Below are 8,293 nucleotides of genomic sequence, written 5' to 3'. Positions count from 1 at the left end.
ATAATCTTTTACCATAAACCATTAATACCGCCTTAAAGAGCTATCCTTCTATGTTACTTCAATTAACAGTTAACTATTTAACATAAATGTAGAGCTCTTATAGCAGGTTTGACAAGAGAAGTAAAAATATGGGCAACTTATTGGCACGAAAGAAAAAAAATAAAACAAGTTGCTTAGGTTTGACCTTTGGTACGACTATTAACCTCTTCTAGCACGAACGATAAGGCAAACATTTTAAGTTATCGATAATAATCGTGGAAATGTTATAGCGTGTTTTGCTTCTAAAGAGCCATTTTCTGACTTAACTACTTTAATTGTTCTTGCAATATCTTTCGAATGATTTACCGAAGAGGATCTGCTCTCATTAATGTAAATAAACAAACCATCGAAACAAATCTAATTTTTTTCGTAAAGGGAACCGCGCTCCTTCAAGAATACGTTACGCGCAATACGCCTCATTGCTAATACTGGGTCAGAATGAGTCCTGGGATTGGCCGAGCCGGTACAAGGTCGCTCAAGGGGCATGTTGTTTCGCACGGCCTCCATTTTTGTTGTTGTTTTAGGAGATGTAGAGCCAAAAAAACTTCACAAATTCATTTAAATTTGTTCGTTTGAAAACCTTTTTTCTTTCCATGATGGATCGAGGTGATCATTAATATCAGTGTGGGAATGTGAAAATAACCGTAGATATCCCGAAAGGTACAAAATTTTCACGAAAACCTTTTATTTCCAATTCGTGGGTTCGTGCAGAAGTCCGTGATAAGTTGTTACACCTTCCGTTCCATTCCGTTTCACGCGGCCTGGATCCTTTTCGTTGTAGAGTCTCGAAAACCTTAACAAATGTTTAAAAAGGAATATATTTTTTATACTTTCCCTGTATGATGTTACAATAACCGAAGATATCCTGTAAGTTACGTAAATTGAAGAAAATCTTTTATATACACGTCGCGGTAAAACGTTTTGTTCATGACATCTTCAGCTTCCATGACAATTGAGTTATTCAATCTCGTCTGTTTTTCTCTTCTTTACCCGATTTTCGATGGAAATCAATTTATACCTTTACTCTGATGTTTTTTTCACAAATTAACATTTAAGATGTCAATATGCAGATTTGTCGGGATTATCAGATAATCGCGTGCTACCAAAGCAAGAGAATATAAACTCGTGAGAACACAAACTGTATATATATTCTCTAGACCAAAAGCTATTTATAAAATGCGAGGAAAAATGACTATATTGACTATTAATGGCAAACTATTAAATTAAAATTATGACTAAAGCGAAACAAACGAACGAAACGTGAAAACAAAACTAAGAAAATATAGCACAACAACAAGAGTTGTAAGAGAAACACAGGTTGTTTTGCAATAAACTGATGGAAATTATGACCAACTGTGCGAATATTGTGCATACAAAAACGAATTAAGGGAGCTCGTTTTGGAACAAACGCGCGTGTCCAATTACGATAACAGCAGATGAAAATAAAATGAGAAATGCCAATAAACAAAAGAGCGAATGTCCCTGATTCCTAATTACGAAAAAGCAAACGCAAAAGCGGGCTAAAAACAAAATACAATGAAATAATTTGAAACAGTAAAATTTAATAATAACTAAGCGAATTTGCGGAGTTTACGCGCTAGACAACAACCTTAGCGACCAAAAGCAATTCGATAATTAACAAGGTCAAGCACATGTACTTAATGCAGTAAACAGCGTAAACAACCCTACCTTGTCAGGAGTAAGTTCTCTAGCTCTTTAGCCTTCTCTCAAGCGAACAGTTCAGCACGGCAGCACAAATCCAACTAAACTAAAACCGAACAGTGGACATTCGGGAGCTCCGGTTGTCACAGCGGATTTGGACCCCCTAGTTCAATTCCGCTAGGGGGTATCGACCCCCCTTCGCAGATTTGGACTCCCCTTCCGAACTTTCCTTATTAGCATCGTTTGTATCATATTTGGTTACTAATTCTATCTGAAAGCTCTCTGTCGATATTCTCTTCAGTCACAACACAACATTCCTCAATAAAGGTAAAGAAAAACAGCCTTTTCGTTCCAATTCTGCCGCATTCATTATAGCGAGTCGCACAGTATACGCAAGAACTAAATTCAAACAAACTACTGCATTCGAACTATCGAAATTGTTACAATAATTCTTTGCTTCTTCCGATGCGAATCAACGTGGATACGAAACGTCATAACAATAGTGGAGACTATTGCGTCGTCACAAAAAAAACTCAGTCTGATTATCTGATTAAATAACATCAAACAGTTTCTGAACAAGAACGAAGTAACTACTCCTACTAGAAGTCGTTCGTAAAGCCTCTGATAAGTAAAAACGTTTCTATTCTGAACTATTGGAACTCTCAGCTTATTTTCAAATGCAAACCAACACTAATATCTAGGTCTTAAAAAAAAGTGGAGACTATTACATTGAACTCAATCTCATTTTCTAATTTTAACGATTATTAACTGTTGAGGGATCCGAAATAATAACTTAACAATTACGAAGACGTCTAGAGTCTGGCGGTCTTCAGACAATGCAGAGCCACCCGCCCTCCCGGGCAGTCCTAAATCCCTCGCGGCTCATTTGCAACCATTCCTCGCACGATTCCCACTGTACCATATCGTCCGGGCATGGAACAATAGCAAAATAAATTGATGTTACAATTTTGTCTCTTATTAGAGTGGTCTAGTAAGAGGACGGGGACGTCAGTTGACAATGGCGCGCGCAGCAAAAATACCGCAAAGAAACTGGTCGAGAACGTCGCCCCGTTGTGTCTCAGAAGTGACTTAGCAGTCGTTAAAACGAACCGTCAAAGTTATATTTGTTCTTGAATATCCTTACCTCGGCTTTTTCAAGATCAACATCACCTTTGAATTTTCAAATTTGAATTTTTGGGAATCCAGCATAAACACGATCGATTGGGGAGAACGGCAACGCCAACACTGGAAGTCGAAGTACAGTCATGTGCAGACTATCCGCGCGCTTTCCCGTTCTGAAATGACGTTCCCGTCCTCTTGCTAAATCAGTCTATTGAATGTAGCGGTTTTCGACTATCGTGGAAAAGGTTCGAAACGACCTTTCTCCAAACATTAAACTAAATGCTTGCGCATTTTCCCTTGGTCAAAAGAAACATCCGACATGTCATTTCCAGCAGCCAGTTCGCATGCATTGACGATACGCACGTTTTGAATTTAACCACATACTGTAGTACGAACTGGAACGTAAAGTTTTCGCTATTTCTACTAGAACGTTAAGGATGATGTTTTCACTCAGTTTTGTTTGGGGGTCCAAATTCGCGGAGGGGGTCCATATTCGTTAGCGGTTTAGGGCCGGGGAGGCTGTATCCGCTACCGGATCTGGACCGGGGGTCCAAATCTAAGAGGGGGTCCAAATCTGCCAGGACACCGTGAAAGCACATTCGAGCTTACACTTGCAGCTGTAAAGGCATTCCTAAGTGATATCACAAGCTTGCTGAATCATATAAAAAAAATTCCTAAGAACAAAATGAAATAGTAAAAACTACGCGCCACTATACATGTAGTTACTCGGAGAAATTACATGTCTAGTGACTGTCACACAATCTTAACTAAAGCATGGCCAGAAATCCATTCTCCACCCAGAAACAGCATCAACTGTGGTTGCAGTCTGGACAGAGTTTGCAGAAATTTACAAAGTTGTCAATGACTGGAATCCTGAGAAAGACCCCACAGAATTTTTCATGAAAGTCAAAGAGTGGATTTCTCTTTTTGTCAGTCTAAATGGCAAAAGAGAAGGGTATGAGAAAGCCAGAGTTACCCCATACATGCACATTATGGTTGCACACATTCCTAAGTTCTTTGAGCTCCACCACTCAGTCAAAATATTTACAGGGCAAGGAGTTGAAAGGAACAATGATGTAGCACGTGCAATAATTCTGAGAAAGTCCAACAAGTGGGATTCTGCAGGAGATGTTCTGCGACAAGAGCAACGTCAGTGGGAGCTTAAAGAACACGAGCGGGAAGTACGCAATTACATGAAGCGCAAGGAGAGCTACTGGGATGTTGAAATTAAAGAAAACCGAAAAAAAGGCACGAGTAAATTTAAGTCAAGATCCTCTCCAGCAATCTATTGAAGCTCAAAATGAACATCCCCTCCCTGAGTCCACTACCACTGACACTAGCTGTTCTCATATGACAGTGAAGCAATTGAAAGAAGAATTAAAGAAGAGAAATGCGAGAGGATTCAGCAACAAAACCAAGGCTGAACTAATTAAACAACTGGAGGAAATTTGTCAATGAGAAAATATGGAATATTTAGTATTCTGGGAGCATGAAATGGCTTTAGTTACTCTAAGGGGGGACTCCCTTACACATTCAAAATTATATAAACAAACTCACATGAAAAGCTACATGACAAGCAAAGAGTGCAGTGAAAACACATCAACTCAACAAAATTATAATTAACTTTGTAAATAAAAGCAATTTCAAGCAAATTCATACTGTGGATTAAGCCTAGGGTTATTAGATAGGGGCCATGTATATTTTGTACATTCAACTCACTTGTTGGTCATATTCTTATCAGCTTTTGCGTTCAGGTGGAACCCCTTACAGTCCCTAAAGCCATTACAGTTCATTTCAATTTCACTTTCTGTTTATAATATCTATGATTGAATAGTTACATGTTGGCGACTGAAATCAATTGATAGTTTCTCAATTAACATTCTCTGATCTTCTTGAATTTTCCCATTTATAATAGAATATGTTTTTGGTGATTTTTCTAAAAACAATCTAATTTTAAATGGATATTTAACCCTTACCCCATCCCCATTACAATCAATAACCCTATCCCAGTTTTCTGGTAAATCACATTTTTTAAAATCATCCTTATCTAACAAAGTATACCCCTTCTCCCTTCCCTCCCTTCCTTTACCATAAAACAAAAAACGAAAACAATCATGATCAAAGTCCAAAATAGCATTAGACCTTGATTTCCTTCTTAATTTAAAGAGGACTGATAATCTCAGGTTATCAACGTTTCGAGTTAGCCTCTCTTTATCAACAATTGGCTTGTCATAAGTTCTGTAAGAAAAATAATGAAAATGGAAACATTGTAAGAGGGGTTGTCTATGAACAAATAATACTCAAAGCAATGCAAAGGCAGAAGAAAAAGAAAAGCAGCAATCACTGCGTGTATTATTGGTGAAAAAAAATTAGTTAAGTATAAACCTTTCTATGAATGAGCTTATACGAGTGCATCTCTCTTGTTAATTCCGTATTTCAGCATGTTCAATTGTAATGGTAATTTAAGTACAGTTTGAAAAAATGATACAACAATAAATACCTAATAAGATCGGTAGTCAAGTTATCTTCATCTTCCCAACTATTATGAAACGCGCTGTATCCCTTCCATTTCACCAAATATTGAACCTGAAGATTTTAATTATAAAACTTTAGCATGTAAGAAAATTAATGACATACATCGTAGACCAGGGCAAATTGTGAACTCACCGTTCCATGTGATGTCCTCCTCGAGATTAACCTTTCCACGGCAAAATAATCAGAAGAAACATTAGCTTTCCTTTTTCTACTTTTTTTTTCATCCCAAAGAAGGTCCGCAGAAGAAACATTGTGTAATTGAAGAAATAAACCGCGGCTATTCTTGCTCGAATCCCTTACGCCGCTCGCCATAATTTGCTATATGTAATCTGATGCAAGAACGCATGCGTAGTAGGAATTTTTTTAGATACACGAGCCCCCGTTTCAAACCGCTGACTGTCACAGATTTCTGGCCATGATTTCCCTGTCCCTTTAATGTAGATCAGAAACGACTCCTGAAAGCAAAACGGTTGGTCTGAATACAGACTCTTGCCAAAGTATGAAATTCAAATAATGTAACCTTTTAGTGCGCATCAATTCATACTTCATGGATCGACTTACCCTTCACACGATCTTCTCGACAACAGTGCTTCAAACGAAATAATTACGCCCAGGGCACGTAGTGAGGCTAAGCAACCGTCCTGAAAAGAGAAAAAGGTAGCTTATGTATCAAATATATGTTCAACATACGCTTACCTCCAAAGGCTCGTGTTAAAATTTTCATAATTATACACATTTACGCGTGTGAAATACCGTATGTCAACAACCGATTACTGAAGTTTAAGTTACAGATTGAATAACTTTAATTTTCTGTATGTACCTGCCCTTTCTTCGGGTCAAATCTTCACATGGAGAGTGATGTCAGTTTAAACCAATTCTTTTCCCTGTTTTCCTGATCTTCCGATCTTCGTCTTCTTATATTTTCAAAATTTTGAAGGGCCGGAATCCGTCCCTTCCCCCCCCCCCCCCCACCACTCTTAAAAACCCGGCCACGCGCGTAGTTGTGACTTAACCCCAATCAAAACTTCCTTTTTTCTTCTCATAAGCCTTTAAGTCTGTTCTTTTGACGTTTCCATCGTCGACCCGTCCAAAGACCGGCTGGGCCAGCAAGATTGATTGTGAGTGGCGGTTTTCCAAAGGTCACTATTATTCCTGTGTCTTACCTGTAATGCTAAGAGCCGGTGTGGGGTCTTTCTCATATAACTGTCATAAAAGAACAAAAGGTCGTTTGCTGGTAGTCGATTTATTGCAAACACTATAATATTGAACGTTCCAGCGAAAGGAAAATTCAAAAGAATAGATTTTAAGAGCTAATGTCAGCATGCATCAGAGTAACAGCGTTACCCGAGTTGCGTGACCTCATGTAACGAATATACTAGACCTATGGTATTTCTGTCAACATAATACTTTGTTTTATCATCTAATCTTAATCCCCTGTCATTATTAAACTGGCAAAGAAATTTTTTTGGTGAATATTTTTGTCCGAAATACTTTTCCTGTGTCGAAAAGTAGCATCAAACAAAGACAGTTTTAACAATAACCGATATGACAGAATCTCTGAACTTCAAGCTTTTAAAAGACAAAAGGATGGTTATAAAATTACTGTGTATTTGTGTTGTTCTATCTTGAGACGAACTCAAAGTCCGGCAAAGTTTACTTGATAGCGACTATGAAACATACATGGTGTGCCTTCCTGTCGCCGCCGTTAACTGGCATAAATCATTACAATTTCCAAAAAAATCTAACATAGCACTCTTACCTTGTTTATTTGTGATTTTATTAGCTGTCTCGATGATCACGTTAATTATGCTCCACCACATTCTAGCCAAATTGGGGTTCCGGTTTATATATCTTCTCTATCTTATTAGATCAGTTGCATGACAAGCGTGACACAGAAATTCAAAGATGAATCAACCTCCGAAATATCAAGAGATGGTTTTTTTCCCCTCTTTGCATGACATCTAGCAAAACCTTTCAGGAATTACTGCATTCAGAAAACTAGAATGTCCAGATCTATTAATGATTCCTTTGCTGGCTGAAATCAAAGAATGGCTACAATAGTCAATTCGACAAGCTACATACTGATTTAGCTAACTGATCTGTTTCATAAGGGTCTCATCTTACATGCTAACATGGAGATTTGCTGTTCAGTTAAATCGTTCGCTGGTGGAACTTGTGGGTTTAGTTATCGAGAAGACCGAAGTTGTATATCTCAAGTCGTTTCCTTACGTGGTTGTTAAAAAGACATTTCAAGTCACATGCGGAGTTACAAGTTTTCAGACCCAGAAAATAAAGTTGATCTTATTTTGTCGCGTGCCGATATCTTCGAGACGCCAAAAGATATCGATGATTTTACAAATTGCCCCACTCATAGATCAAATCTCGGTGTTGGGTGGAGTCGTGGTTCCAGTAGCAGATGTAGGGTGCCAAAAGAAGTGTCCGGCCATGGTAAAGGTAGGGTTAAGTCGATTCCAAAAGCCGATAGGGGAATTGGCAAACTTGTATCACAGACAGAACTTATGAGGTTCTTTTACGGACAAAATATCGAACATGGATACGTTAATGTTTTGTTCAATTACGTTATTGTTATGCGTTATAATACAAGTCTTAAAATAAAATAAATCAATTTCATCCGGAAAACATCGACTTTGGATGTGATAAATCGATGTTGTGCAGCATACATCGCTTTCCTCACTCATTCACACGTGACCTTATATAACTAAAAGATGTTCATTAAAACTAAAAGATGAGGAAGTGGAAATAGAAATGACCGGAAGTCAGGTTAAACAAGAGGCCCCGGGAACTAACACTTTCAAAATGGCGGAAATAGAGGCAAATGATCAGTGAAGTTTGAGAAGCACTATGCAAGGTGCACGGATTTGGCTGCCCAACATCGAAGGATTTTTTTTTTCTTTGGGCAGGCTACTGGAAAGTG

At 38.2% G+C, this 8,293-nt stretch overlaps 1 long non-coding RNA gene across 1 annotated transcript; it reads right to left on the bottom strand.

Annotated features, from left to right (window-relative positions):
• Positions 1-4,770: 4,770 nt before the first annotated feature.
• On the bottom strand, positions 4,771-5,670 carry LOC131769492 (uncharacterized). The gene is made up of 3 exons (XR_009339045.2): positions 5,491-5,670; positions 5,324-5,409; positions 4,771-5,061 (listed from the first exon to the last, which is right to left on the bottom strand). It is a non-coding gene; the product is annotated as an uncharacterized lncRNA (long non-coding RNA).
• Positions 5,671-8,293: the final 2,623 nt, after the last annotated feature.

The sequence above is a fragment of the Pocillopora verrucosa genome, chromosome 6 (genome assembly GCF_036669915.1).
Source record: "Pocillopora verrucosa isolate sample1 chromosome 6, ASM3666991v2, whole genome shotgun sequence".
In the NCBI taxonomy this organism is placed as follows: Eukaryota; Metazoa; Cnidaria; class Anthozoa; order Scleractinia; family Pocilloporidae; genus Pocillopora; species Pocillopora verrucosa.
This window is presented reverse-complemented; position numbering and strand designations above follow the sequence as displayed.